The sequence below is a fragment of the Hermetia illucens genome, chromosome 3 (genome assembly GCF_905115235.1).
Source record: "Hermetia illucens chromosome 3, iHerIll2.2.curated.20191125, whole genome shotgun sequence".
Taxonomy (NCBI): domain Eukaryota; kingdom Metazoa; phylum Arthropoda; class Insecta; order Diptera; family Stratiomyidae; genus Hermetia; species Hermetia illucens.
This window is the reverse complement of record NC_051851.1, coordinates 110,053,735-110,068,532: the sequence shown is the minus strand read 5'-3', so window position 1 is coordinate 110,068,532 and position 14,798 is coordinate 110,053,735. Positions and strand designations below refer to the sequence as shown.

At 41.9% G+C, this 14,798-nt stretch overlaps 1 long non-coding RNA gene across 1 annotated transcript; it reads right to left on the bottom strand.

Annotated features, from left to right (window-relative positions):
• Positions 1–12,235: 12,235 nt before the first annotated feature.
• Positions 12,236–13,114, bottom strand: LOC119652877. Its single transcript, XR_005249608.1, has 3 exons — positions 12,991–13,114; positions 12,786–12,888; positions 12,236–12,726 (listed from the first exon to the last, which is right to left on the bottom strand). It is a non-coding gene; the product is annotated as an uncharacterized LOC119652877 (long non-coding RNA).
• Positions 13,115–14,798: the final 1,684 nt, after the last annotated feature.

The following is a 14,798-nucleotide window of genomic DNA, read 5'->3' as shown; positions in this document are numbered from 1 at the left end:
CCTCTTGCTGGGGGAATAACCCCTGGATGATTTTCAGCAAGAGGGTGGGACACGTGATCTGCGGAGAGGAACGGCCTCTGAATCGTCCCATCACTATTCTATAAGCACTCCCCCACGGGTTTATGTCCGCTTCTGAGCAGAGCAAAGCATTTCCTCATGCTTCGCTGGATGGCGAGCTTGCGGGTCTTCCGGGCTGTCTTATAGGTGCACTCTTTCTGTCCCTGATCGACTCTACCTACCGCCCTTTGAGCCGCTCGTCTGGCTCGGTGGCAGACTGATCGAAGGCTGGTCAGTTCATCATTCCACCATTAGTCTGGTCTTCTACTAGGGAATGAGCGCCTCCTAGGCATGGACGCGTTACATGCTTTGGCGATGCATTGAGCCAGATGGACGGCTCTTTCCGCAGAGGCGCCTGCTTTATCAGGTTGATCTAACCACACCTCTATAAAGGTCTGCTCATCCAAAGATTTTGCTGATCAGCCTGAAAACTTTTTCGGTTTCGGGCATGATAGAGTCTTTCCTCTGTGGCTCGACACATGTCTCAAAGAAGATTGCATGGTGATCGCTGTGGGTGTAGCGTTCGCTGACGCACCAGGACATACCACGCGCCAGCGCAGGACTGACAGAGGTCAGGTCTACAACCGAGCCTGACCCCCCTTTTCTGAAAGGTGTTTACAGCACCTTCGTTAGCCAAAACTATGTTCATCTGCACAAAAGCTTCTATAATAATAAAATGCGCCCCATAGTATTTGATTTTCTACTACCCCACTCTAGGGCCCAAACATCACCCAGCAATCACCTTTGGACTTCGTACCCTCGCGTCGAGAACAAGATTATCGAGCATTTGCTCAAATTCAGACAGTGTCAAACTGGGTGAGGTGTAGCAGTTGTATATATATACACCACTTATTTTCGCCCACACAAAGCCACTGGCTGCCTGACTTGCAGTATGGCCTGTCGACCACAAGCCCATATCGCCACTTCACCAGTCGAATCTGTAACTCGTACGCCACCGTGACGGTGTCTATACGGCAATTTCCATCTCAGATTCGAACGTGGTCTGCTCAAGTAAATCCTGAGCGACCCTGCAATGGTTCAGGTTTATTTGAATAAACCTCATTTTCTCATTGCAGTGAGCGCCTTCCTAAATTCCGGGCATTTACCACTTCCGGCAATATGCCGGTTATCCTGTCCCTCTTTTACTTCGCACAATAGGCATTTGGGGTCCCTATTGCACTCTCTGGCAATATGGCCTTTCTCCCCACACCTTCTGCATCGATCGGATGGATCAATGCTGCTGGTGCGGTAAGTTCTTTCAACTTGAATTGCTCCTTCAGAGTAGTACAAATTCCTCCTTTCGATGTCACTTCATCGAGATCCTTACATTGTATATAGATCTCATGTTTTTGGGCACGGATTGAGGCATTCTCCCCAAGTGAGTTTTTCACTTGACTGCGAAAGCCATCAGCTTTGCGTACGCTGGATCTTTTCAGCTCTAACATGAGATCCCCTTTCTGGGTTCTTCGGATTCTGTTCACATTTTCGCTCATATCTTTTAGGTAGGGATCAGCTTTGACTATTTTGAGTATCTCTGCGTAGGACAAATTGCCCTTACTGGAGATAATAATCGCATCTGGACGAAAACATAAAAACATGAAACCTTATTAAAATGGGTTTAGTGTCTGTCTATCTGGCTGTTCGTCTGTCTGTCTGTCCGTCGCACGCATTTTTTCGCGGAGACGGTTACAGCGATTGACACCAAATTTGGTAGAAAGCTGGGAACTGTGAACGCTCACGCGGTGAGTTATATCCTTTTACGACGAATTTAAAGGGGAGTCCCCATACATGCAAAAGGGGGGTGTAAATTTGTTTTTCATCAAATATAGTAATGTGGGGTATCAAATTAAAGGTCTCGGTTAGTACTTTTCGGAGACGCTCTTAGTTTTGACATTTGTTAGAAAGGTAGGGAGTGCGAGGGGTTGAAATTGATCATTCCTTTAAGGGGGCCATTCTCAAAAACTACCCAACCGGAAAATCTGAGAAAAATCAGAGGGCTGCCACTATATGGTGCCCGGGCTCCGAAATACCTTCCATACTGATATCTATACAAATATCGTTAATAATAGTATACCACTATAATTTATAGTAATTGGCAAAACCCCCCTTATGTTCATGCTAGCACCACCACCCAACAACTTAACAATAGGGTATAATATAGAGCATGATCTCACCAAGTTTGGTGTAAATCGCACCATTAATAACAAAGTTATAATATGTCAAAGTTGTCACTTCTTTGCAAATTCAAGACTATGAATGTCAATATCATCCGAAAGTGCATATTCTCACATAATATATGCACATATTACGTGTTACATACTAAGAAATACACAAAACCTTTCGTACCTGAAGGGTCCAGCTTCCAGTTTCCCGACTTATCGAGGTTTACATAAAATCGAGAAATGAAAACCCAGTTTTGTTGAAACTTCGTTCAGCGTCTTATTGATACTGTCTGGAGTGAGGAAGTTGTTTGTTGGTAATTCTAGTCCATCCATCGTTTTCGTTTGTCTTGGGTTTCGCAACGCTGGTCAAGTTTCCTACATTCGCTGTACGTTTTCCTCCTTCTGAGCTATTGATGCTGGTTTTCCGAATGTCCTGTCCGCCTTTTTAAGGTTTTGTGTGAAACAAAACCTTATTAGAATCGATTCGATGTCTGTCTGTCCGTCTGTCTGTCTGTCTGTCTGTCTGTCTGTCGGTCTGTCTGTCTGTCACAGTCGATTTATTCGGAAATGGCTGGACCGATTGTCACGAAAATTGGTAGGAGTATGTGATCTGCCGTTCCCTTTACATGCAGCGACTGGCGCCATTTGGTGTTAAGTTTAAGGGGGGGCTCCCCATACATGTGAAAGGAGGCTGCAAAATTTTTTTTACAGAATGTAGCCATGTCGAGTATTAAATGCAAGGTCTTAATTAGTACTTTTCGAAACTGGTTCAATATTTGAAATTGGGTGAAACATAAGGGAGTGAGAGCTCAAAATCGTTGGAATGTAGCCATGTGGAGTATTAAATGCAAGGTCTTAATTAGTACTTTTCGAAACTGGTTCAATATTTGAAATTGGGTGAAACATAAGGGAGTGAGAGCTCAAAATATGACCATCAAAAAGTGTAACAGGTCTCGTTCTCCGAACCTATCCAACCGAAAAATCTGAAAAAAATCACAGTGGTGCATCTCTACGAAATCTAGGCCTCAAAATATATCCCGTTCCGTTCTGCACAAATAAAGTTAATAATAGTAAATTTCCACATTTTAGAAATTTACCCGGCACCCCCCTTATATTCATCCCAGAAGTACAAAATTTAGCATGCGTGTAACGAAGAAAATAATGCACAATTTGGTCAAGTTTGAAGAAAATCCAACTATTATTAACAATGTTATAGCGGTTAAAATTTTACCATTTCATCACGTCATCATCAAATATCAATTCGTCAATACCACAACGAAATGAGTTCTTATGAATTGCGTCGCAGAGAATTATTTTGTTTTAGTTTTCTAGTTATCTGTCAACTAGACGTGTGTATGAAGGTATATAATATATGCGTGCTAATGAACTTTGCGGGTAGTGCCTAATTCAAATAGATATAAGAAGTAAATCGGAAATATGGGTACGATCAATTTATATACGTGCTTATATGTGTACAGTATTCGGAAATAGGCAGTTTGTTTGTTTAGGGTGAGCGTAATATCTACGGCTGTAATATGGACGTATGTCTCGTAGTTTGGAAAAATATGAAGAAGTATGTTGGATTTGTAGCTATATACGGATAGAAAAATGTGCGTTGAAATTTCTTAGATAAGATGAACACAAAACCTTTATACCCAAAGCGCGAACTTCCGGTATTCCGACTTGTTTTCTCTTAGGCGCCGGCTGATTATTTAGAGGATCCCCCTGTTTTTCACGTACTCTTTTATTTCGCCTATTTCGCACTTGGGTCGCTTGTAAGATTGTTGGCAGAGCGGGGTTCGGCGTATCCTTATTATTCGTTTTCTCCATCTGCGATCTATTTTAGAGGACTCGAAAAGCCCTAACCATATTCTTTATGGTGTGGTGGACGTTGTGCTTGTCTTTAATAAACTCGGAGAGTTTAACTATTTTTGCTCCAAGCTGGGTGAAGTGTAATTCGTCCGGATCGGGACCCTGCTCCCTATAAGCCCCGGCAGGGTTACTCCTTTTATACGCTCCTTCACTTTTGGCGTTGTCCGTCTCTCTGCCCGTCTGTCTGCCTGCCACACGCACTTTTCTCAGAAATGGCTATACCGATAGATACGAAATTTGGTGAGAAGGTGGGAACTGTCTCAGACATGCACGTTGATATTTATGGGGGGGGGGGGGGGGGGGCTCATACATGTAAAAGGGGTATACCCTTGTGGGTATCAGGTATATCCATGTGGGGTATCATATGAAAAGTCTCGATTGGTACTTTTCAAAGCCGGTCTCAGTTTTTGAGATTTGCTAGAAAGGCGGGGAGTAGGAGGGGTGGAAAGTGATAATTTCTTTAACGGACCTTTTCTCAAAAACTACCCAACCGAAAAATCTGAAAAAAAAAGTTGCCTCTATATGGTGTCCAGGCTCCAAAATACCCTCCATATCGATATCTGCTCAAATTAAGTTAATAATAGTATATTTCCATATTTTTGGGGAAATTGGGTAAAAACCCCCTTATGTTTGTCACAGAGTTATACAAGTTTGCAGCAGTATAGAATATAATAGGTATTATATATTATCAAAGAAAGGTTCAATATTTGTCGTTCCTTTGATCTTAATAAGTACCTCGCAAGGATGTTCCATGCAGTCCCAAAGCTTTTATCACGATTCAATAGGGATCGCCTTTCAGAAATGTTTTCTTACAACTTATAGCTTACTGTTATTTTTTAGTTTTTCATTTTAAACTGCTTTTTTCTTGTCCAAAAGCAATTCATTAGATTTTCATCCGGTGTATTTTTGGGGCACTGTCCTACTGGACGACCCATTTAAGAGGCATTCCGTACTTAGCATATGAGAGAAAAACACCCTAAAAAAATATCTACATAGACATTTTTATCCATAGTACTCTTGATATTGGACCAACACCATAGTAGGAGAATAATATTAATAATCGTTGGCGCAACTATCCATATTGGATCAGGGCCTTAAAGTATGTATGTATTGCACTTCATTGAAGACCGTAACGGGATACTACAGTAGACTGTAGGAAGCAATGGGGTCAGCATTGCGCACGCACGAGATTATTACCCTGTTTTGACTCAGGTACTCATTCACAGCTGAGTCGACTGGTATCCAACATCCAGTTGTGATATGAAATTCCTGGCACCCCTGAGAGATTTGAGCCGCGATCTTCCGTTACGACAGTCCAGCACTCTAAGCTAGCCTATATCCGAGCTTAATAGTTTTCGTTGTCAAGCGAGAACCGTATTCACAATTCCACGGACAACTTTTGAGACAAAAAAAAAACGATTTTACTTTCGTCCATTTATAAAATATTTAGCCATTTTAGATGGACCATTTCCCATTTTATTTTGCATATCGAATTCTTTGTGAAATATGTGTTAATTTCAAATTAGTTCGTTTCATGGACTTCGGTCGTTCAGATTATTAAGTTGCGATCTTTTCTTAGAAAACTTGAGGATACACTTTACGCCCGAACAGCAAAAACTCGTTTTTGGACCATTAGTTTCAATTGTTTTTAAGGTTTTCTTTGCACCTTATTAAAATCGGTTCAATGTCTGTCTGTGTGTCAGTCACATGCACTTTTCTCAAAAACGGCCGATTGACACGAAATTTGTTGAGAAGGTGGGAACTGTGAATGCCCAGACATGCAGTGAGTAATGTCATTTTACGTTGAGATTAAGTGGTGGGAGGGGGAGTTCCCATAGGAAATTGAGTAAAAACCCCCCTTAAGTTTATCCTAGAGTTTGTAATAGTATAGAATATAATATGAAGCATGTTATCCCCAAGTTTGATCAAAATCATACTATTACTAATAAAGTTATATTAGCTGAAATTTGACTTTACCGTGTAAATTTACTGCAACTAAATATCAATATCACACTAAAGTGAGTATTCTGACATGCTAAATGCATATACATAACGGGCTACGTACAAATGGGATAGTTCTGCATACAGAAGAAACAAACAAAACCTTTCATACCTGAAGCGCCGGGATTCCCGACTTGTTTGTATCTGTTGTAGGTTAACTTCATCACATTTGTGAACAATATTGAACTCCTAATGTGAAGCCTATAAGGTTGGATATTATCAATACAATGCTTTTTAGATAATTTGTTTTGTGTAAATGTATCTTTAGAAGATAACGTACAGTTGAATATTTAACTATTACACGGTGAACTGTCATGCACTCATTGTTTTTCACATAGGGAAACACAAAACCTTTTATACCTGAAGCGTCTAGCTTCCGGTTTCTCGACTTATTAAAATATCAGATTATTTAGGCGATTTAACAGATTAAGTGATATCTTCCGGTCCTAATGCATTTATTTCGGAATTTGTATTCACTGGTCCTAAAACATATAGTATTAATGTTCAAATTTCTGATGATGCCCAGAACTCTGCCATTTACTTTTAATAAAAGAAGAAGAATAAAAGAATCATTTATCCTATCCATATGAGATTTAAATTACAAAAATTAAAAGAGAAAAATAATCCCAACACCTGGCAGCTAGGGATAAAATGCACCACTAAAAATGAGAAAAAGAAGAAATTTGATGTCCGGTACGGATAACCGCCACGACGACTAGGAGCATAGCTCCGCCTGCTGCAGCTGTTTCGCCGCAATCTGTGGCGACTACTTCAGCAGGTCCGTGTAGACAGCGGATGAAATGGACTGAAGAAATGAACCTCTTCATCATCCGCTCCTACTACGAAATAATGGCGGGGGCGGGTACAACATCTTACCGCTCCCTGTTGCAACAGAGATTCGTCGAGCGTTTCCCGCAATTCGCGCACGTGACTGTGTTGCGAGTCGCAGACCAGTACCGCTTTATTACTCGCAGCGACTCAATCCCGGCCACCATCAGGGAAAGTGTTCAACTTGAGGTCATCGGGGAAACTGGTGACCGAGAGTCGATGGGGGCAGAGGTGGCAGCATCAACAACACCACACCGCACTGCAGGCAACAGTTTCAGTACTCGTCGAAGCACTCTTCTCCACCGTCCAGCTGAACTTTCCGCTGAGGTTTGGGACGAATTCCAAAGAGCATGTATAGAATTCTCGGATATGGATCCCCTGCATAGACCAGGTATTCCCAGGCTCTATGCATCTCCAGCAACTCCGGGAATTCTATCTCAAATCAATGATGAGATTGCATCTTGACTGTGTGCTGATATGTCGCTGCTGCAACTACAATCACTTGTGTATTGTGGTGCAGTTGCGGCTATCAGATTGCACGGTCAGAAGATTCGCTTTCGTGGTATTGGTTTGAGTGACAAAAGAGATCCACCATGGAAAATTCGTCTGGAACGACGACGGGACTCACTAAGGCAGGACATTGCTAGACTGATTCAGATCAGCACTGGCAATGCCAGCCGACGGGTGAGAAATAAAGTGCGGAGGGTTTACCGGAACTATGCCATCACCAGTGAGACACCCATAGTTGAAATTCTGGACACAGTAAAACAGAAACTTTCTACGAATTATATTGAGCGCAAATCCGCCTTATTGACCAGAGCTTGGCCAGAGCTGAAATAGGGCAGAGGTGAGGCAGCGTCTGACGATTTGCCTCTGCCCTGGTAAGAAACCGTAAAGCCGCCATCGCTTCACTTTTTTTGAAAAGCCCTAAGCGAGGGGTCCGTGGACCAGGAAAGAGGGAGTAAGTTGCTTCCCATTTGGTCCGGTCCAGCATTAAGTTGATGCGGACTTAGGACTCCCTCATTCTCAAAACGAACAGAAACTTTCTGTCATATGCAGTCGGTTACGACAGTATGCCGAAAGTCATTCCAGACGTGTCGGTGAGTTTTTTCAGATTTCTCAACGAATCTCAACAGAGCGTCCAGACAATACAGTTCTCGGTGACGGAAGCGAAAGAGTATTTGGGTGGGCTTTGGAGGTTACCCGCCCAGCATGCTGAGTGGATCACCGCCGAAGGCACCCGCCATGCCAATACGCCTGGCATGAATTGACGAGTCATAAACAGCTCGAAGAACAGGGGGGGCCCAGGTTTGGATCGGGTGCAGAATTACTGGTATAAGAAACTTACCTGCATACACAGTCGGTTGACATGCAGTATAAATGAGGTCATGAGTCGGCCGGAGGAATTTCCACCTTTCCTCACTGCGGGGATTACCTACCTTATCCCTAAGAAGGACACGGTGCAGGACCCCGCAGACACAAGACCGATCACTTGCTTACCAAACCTCTACAAATTCATCATGTCCATTATTAGTGAAAGGATCAGTGCGCACCTCGAGACCAACAACATTCTGTCCGAGGAGCAGAAGGGCTGCCGAGTTGGGTCAAGGGGTTGCAAAGAGCAACTCATTATCGACTCGGTAGTTGTAGGACAAGCCACTAGAGGCCAAAGAAACCTCTTTAGTTGCTATATCGATATGCCAAGGCTTTTGATAGCGTTCCGCATACCTGGCTAATCGATATCCTACATCTGTATCGCATTGATCCGATACTAATAAAGTTTTTGGCGACAGTCATGAAAGGGTGGCATACTACCTTATCATTGCGTATACCTGAGGGTGCTAATACCTCAGAGCCCATCTGTATACGTAGGGGCATTTTCCAGGGGACACACTTGATGTACTTAGATGACATCAAGTTGTATACTGGTACTGACAACCGTCTTAAAAGTCTGTTGCGAATAATAGACATCTTCAGCCATGATATTCGGATGGAGTTTACATTAGACAAAATAAGCGCTTTGAATGTATTCGCTATCCCTTCTCTGGCTTATGCATTTGGAATATTGCCGTGGACGAAGATCGATCTGGAAAACGTCCAGCGGCAGATACAGACTACCATATCAAAATTCCTAATGTATCATCCAAAGTCTGTCGTGGAGCGGATGAACCTGCCTCGTGACATCGGAGGTAGAGGCGTGGTTGACGTGGCGGCACAACATCATCGCCAAGTCCACTCGCTGTGCGCTTATTTTTACAGCAAAGAGCAGGCAAGTCCCTTGGATGCGGCTGTCTGTAAGGCAGTCTGTGGTCTGACTCCACTTAACTTGAAGGATCGGTCTTTCAACCCTCTGAGTGGGGTGAAGTCGGACCAAGAGCGGATCGATGAACGAAGATCGATCTGGAAAACGTCCAGCGGCAGATACAGACTACCATATCAAAATTCCTAATGTATCATCCAAAGTCTGTCGTGGAGCGGATGAACCTGCCTCGTGACATCGGAGGTAGAGGCGTGGTTGACGTGGCGGCACAACATCATCGCCAAGTCCACTCGCTGCGCGCTTATTTTTACAGCAAAGAGCAGGCAAGTCCCTTGGATGCGGCTGTCTGTAAGGCAGTCTGTGGTCTGACTCCACTTAACTTGAAGGATCGGTCTTTCAACCCTCTGAGTGGGGTGAAGTCGGACCAAGAGCGGATCGATGAATGGAAGTCGAAGACAATGCACGGCCCATCATGAAAGAACGGGTGGAGAACGGCCAGTGCAGAATGTGTGGTTCGGCGTTAGAGACATTGGACCATCTCATTTCTGGCTTTACTGTTATGGCACCGGTGCAATACATCACCAGGCATAATGCTGTATGTAAAGTTTTCCATCAAAACCTTGCATACAAGCATGGACTGATCACGGGAACATGTTCGGTTTACCGATATGAGCCGCAAGCAGTACTTGATAGTTCTACTTACAGCAAGCATTGGGAACCGCAAGTTCTGACTGATCGCCATACTGCACACAATAAGCCGGACGTACTGTTAGTTGACAAGACAGGTCGCTCCGCGTATATTATTGATGTTGCTACCCCCATAATAGGAACATTGCATGGAAATATGTGGAGAAGAAGGTGAACTATGAGCCATTGACTCGGGAAATCAACGAAATTTGGCGTCTCGAGCGGGTGGTCGTAATTCCCATAATATTGTCAGCTACAGGTATTGTTCCTAAATCCCTCACGGCTTCTCTTGATGTCTTGAGACTTTCGCACAGTATGATTCAAACCATGCAGAAGTACACCATTTTGCATACGTGCTTGATGTTGCGGGGAATACTCGTCGGATTCTCCCACTGACCTACCACCGGCCACCACCACCAGTGCCCCTTTAGTTTTTAAGTATAGGTAGGATCATCCGAGCCTAAATGCTTGGCACCTAGTGCTAGTATTAGGTAAAATCCGGCATCTGCCGAGATTGTGATAACTCGGAAATAAATACCATATAAATTGGGATGCTTCTTTTATTTTCCAGAATTCTGATCGCAGATTCGGAAAATATAGTACGATACGTTATGGAATTTAACAAAAAGTCGGTTGTTGTTGATGTCCAGTTTATAGCTGGTATCAACAAGCAAATGTTTGTAAAAGAGCTAGTTACATTAACCCAGTTTTATATCATTTCAAACCTCCGTTCTCGGAAGAAGAACTTAACTCCAAAAGTGCCTGGCAAACGGATTATAATTATAACTTGATAAATGGATTAACGTGGTCGGATGGCGTCATTGACTATAATCATTTACCTGAAATTTTATCAACCCTAGAAGGTTCAGTAATCTATGTAACAGCAGAAGAGAAAGCGAAAGTTTTGAAAAAATACCTTAAGGACGTTGAAATTATTCAGACAGACATCTCCAAACTTGGTATTTTAAAAAAGTACAGGGTGCGGCAGCATAACTTCCTTTTTTCAAAACTCAATAAAAACTATTGTATGCATCGGAAAATATTTATTTATTTTTTATAATGTAGGTACATGTCTAAAGTTTTTATTTACATTGCCCCATTCTCCATACATTGCGTAAACCGATTTCTGACGTTTGTCATGACTCTTGTTAGCATAGCAGGTGTTATGTTGGCAATTTCTTCTTGGATGTTGGTCTTCAAATCTTGTAGGCTTCTTGGACGGTTCACATAAACACGGGAGTTAAAAAAACCCCATAGAAAAAAATCACAAGGAGACAGATCGGGAGAGTGTGCCGGCCATTCCAAATCGCCTCTAATTGAGATAAGGTGCTCTGGAAAGTGTTCCCTCAAAACAGCCATCGATGCTCTTGAAGTGTGTGCTGTTGCACCGTCTTGTTGGAACCAAGTGTCCCCCAAATCTAAATTTTCTAGCCGTGGGGAAAAAAAAATTCTGTAGCATGTTTACATACCGGTCCGAATTCACTGTCACTGTAACCTCATTTTCCTAAAAAAACCAGGGACCACACTGTTACTTTGGGTAAATGCAAAGGCTTTTGATGCAATTCTCGAGGGTTTGTGTCAGCCCAGTAGCGCATGTTTTGTTTGTTAACCGACCCAACAATAGCACCCTCGGGAACGACATCAAGAAGAAGCTCACACGCGTTCATCCGAGAAATGAAGTCACGTTCTGAAAGTTCCTGCACTATCGCCATCTTATAGGGATGAAAATGAAGATCACCACGAAGAATTCTTCTCAGAGAACGATCGGAGAGTCCAAGGGCAAATGCGTGTTTGCGCGCAGAACGCCGTGGCGATCGCAACATTGACGCTCTCACTGCTTCAATGTTCTCAGGTGATCTAACGGGCCGAGGGACTCCAGTTCTTCCTTTTGTCGCACTTGCAGTTTGTCTGAATGTAGTGACCCATGTAACAATTGATTTGTGGTCTGGGACGGGAGCCAACGGGGCTAAATTAAAGCGATTCCGAAATGCACGCTGTGTTGCAATAACCGAACATCCGCTTGAAAAGGAAACCTCAACGGCAAAGGCACGTTCCTCACTATTCCAACGCATGATGGCGACTGAACCGTGTCGGGACAAAACTTTACAGTATCCCCTCTTGAACGAGACCACTAGTGTTCCGCTATGACATCAACTAACTGAGTGGCGCGCATTTTAAAAAAGGAAGTTATGCTGCTGCACCCTGTATAAAACAAATTGTATGATACATGGGGAATCGGCAAATGTTAGATGTGCTTTGGAAAATACTGTGAATATATATATGTATTTGCTGAAAAATAAAATCATTGAATAAAACAGAAAAAATCTTTTATTTAATTGGCTGTTTTATTTCTTTATTAACATCAAGTTCTAAACAGTACCTTAGCGCTAAAAAAAATATTAGAATTTCATAAAAGAGTCTGGAATAATTAATATGAACGTAAGATGCCCTCACCCACTAAAATTTTGTGTTTTTCGAAAGCTCAAGCTGATTTTTCGGTAAAAAGGCTTCAGTTTCCTCTTTAAGCTTGTTTACATAGCTGAAAATTTCACACCATCCTAAATAATTTGTCGATACTGGAAACCGGCCATGAAGATGAAAAATGATGAAGGATCAAAACTGAGCACAACTTTTCGGTTCTGGCATCCGTCCAAGTTATAGACGCAATTTAACAGCACTTGTTTTCCCGGAATTGCAGATTTTCTTCCTTTCGCCAATTTGGTCGTTGTTTTTCTCACTTTGTAACTTCTTGCTGTCAGGCCCCATCATGGACAAATGTAGTTGCGAAACTGGATGTAAAACATTCCGTTTCGGGTTTTTATACTTAGTTTTCATCTCAACGAGTACTTAAATTTCCTCCTGTTGATTGATACACATACATTCTTTGCATACATTTTTCTGCATAAAGTAATAACAACCTTAGAGCCATTCCAAATGAAATCATATGATGCAAATTGGTTTAGAAAGTGTCTAAAAGTTCGTCCCTCACAACGCCAGTAAAGATACGTACAACGGTAATACCTATAGGTGAATGAAAACATACTTTGTAATCGTTTCTTATTATTTATAAATATGGTCGAATTAGGAGAAACTTTTGAAAATGCTCCATATTTGCTAAATTACTTGTTACAGTAGGATATCTAAAGGTGATGTCTCTGGTGAACAACTTATCATCCGCAGTGATACTAGCGAACGACACCTTTTAAAAGAAGGCTAAATCACCTTCAGGGAGATAGTCAACATTCACCAAACAGCTCATTTCGACTTTTGATTAAATGTGAAAGAATGTCGGAGAGCCAGCACTATAAATAGATTTTAATAGCTCGTGAATCTCGCGATCTTAATCGTGCCTTGGTTCAGCAGACGTCCATATGTTGAATTCTAGGTATTGTCCGGAGTGAGATCAAACGCCAACAAGAACGCTTTATTATCGAAGAATTTTTTTGATATTTGATAACCATTGTCGGAATAATGTATTTCGGTAGCTTAGATCTTAGATCTCTTAGATATTTCCCGTACTAATTGGAGTTTCATTCGAAAAGTAAAACTCTAGAGGTTGGTTTGGTACTTGTACTCCATTAACTGATAAATTGAACCTTGTCAGATTATTGTGTTTAACTGTTTTCCTGTATAGGCCTCATTGTCAACCATACCGAACACCAGCAAGTTAGGTAATTGTCCAATCACCGTGTGTTTGTGGGTGGAGTATATGTCTTCACTTCTACACGTTTGGATGGATATATTGCATTAGATCTTTGGAGAACACTTTCATGTGCAAGTAAGATGTTCGGATTGGCAGTTACATGGTTCACGTGCATTTTCGCCTCTATAATTTTGATTAGTGATTGCTAACGTTGTCTTTGGAATACAAGTAAAATTCGGGTTTTTTAGCGCAAATCTACCCCGTTGATTAGCAACTTATCTTGATTTAAGATGTCTCCATGAACTTTTCCCATAAACTCCCCCGCATTTTTGTGGGCAAGAAATTTGTATCTTTTACCATATCCTTGGTTTGAATCAGATGGCTTTCTATTTTCAATTATGTCTATTTTCAATTATTTCTATTTTCAATTATACCACCCGGCAGACTCCAAATGGGTTTCTGCGGTATCCTTGCCATAATTTAGCAAATTTTTCGTATTGATAATTGTAGTCCGTTTGGTTTAATGTACAATTTCTTTTTCCCATATTTTGCTCTAATAAGTTGTACTTTTAGTTGAAGATATATACAATGCCTCCTTCATTTAAACTCCGAAATCAATCTTGATTTTTTTCGCCTCAAAGGAATAGGGTCTACTTCAAGATGAAAGATTATTCACAACAATATTGTCTAAACTTTTGAAGAGTTTAATTATTCGGGGTTAGCTGCCGGGCAATAGTTTTAGCCTGCCTTTTTAGAATGGTCTTAATCGGCTTACTTCTTACTTCTAATAGTATTGCCTTTTTACTGCTTGTTGTTTTAAGGTTGTAGCTCCTGCCGAGCCCAGGGGGCTTGCATGTCGCACTAAACCTCTAACGAAACTTCCGACATCTCCACCATGCTGACTTATATCTCGCGGTAGTCGATGAAAATTCTGAATGCGCCGCTTTGGATTAGGTAATAACGTGTGAAATAGGAATCCATGTCTGTGACAATTCAAACTCCTTAAGGCTTCCAATCAGAATATAGCTGGTTTACATCCAGACAGTATATTTATATTTTATTGGCATTTGAAATGCAGCATGAGGTAGGATGAAGCCTCGTTTGCACTGAATTCAATCAATTCCCCTTGCTGTTTGGTTACTACCACAGAAATACTTTGGATGGGGGATGATCTTCTATACGCTCAAATCTTAACAGCTTCCCACAGTCTTTCCGTGGTGTTACACGTAGGCATCGTACGAATATATCACCTAACATAGTCGGTCGTTCAATGTCCCTGGAGATGAAA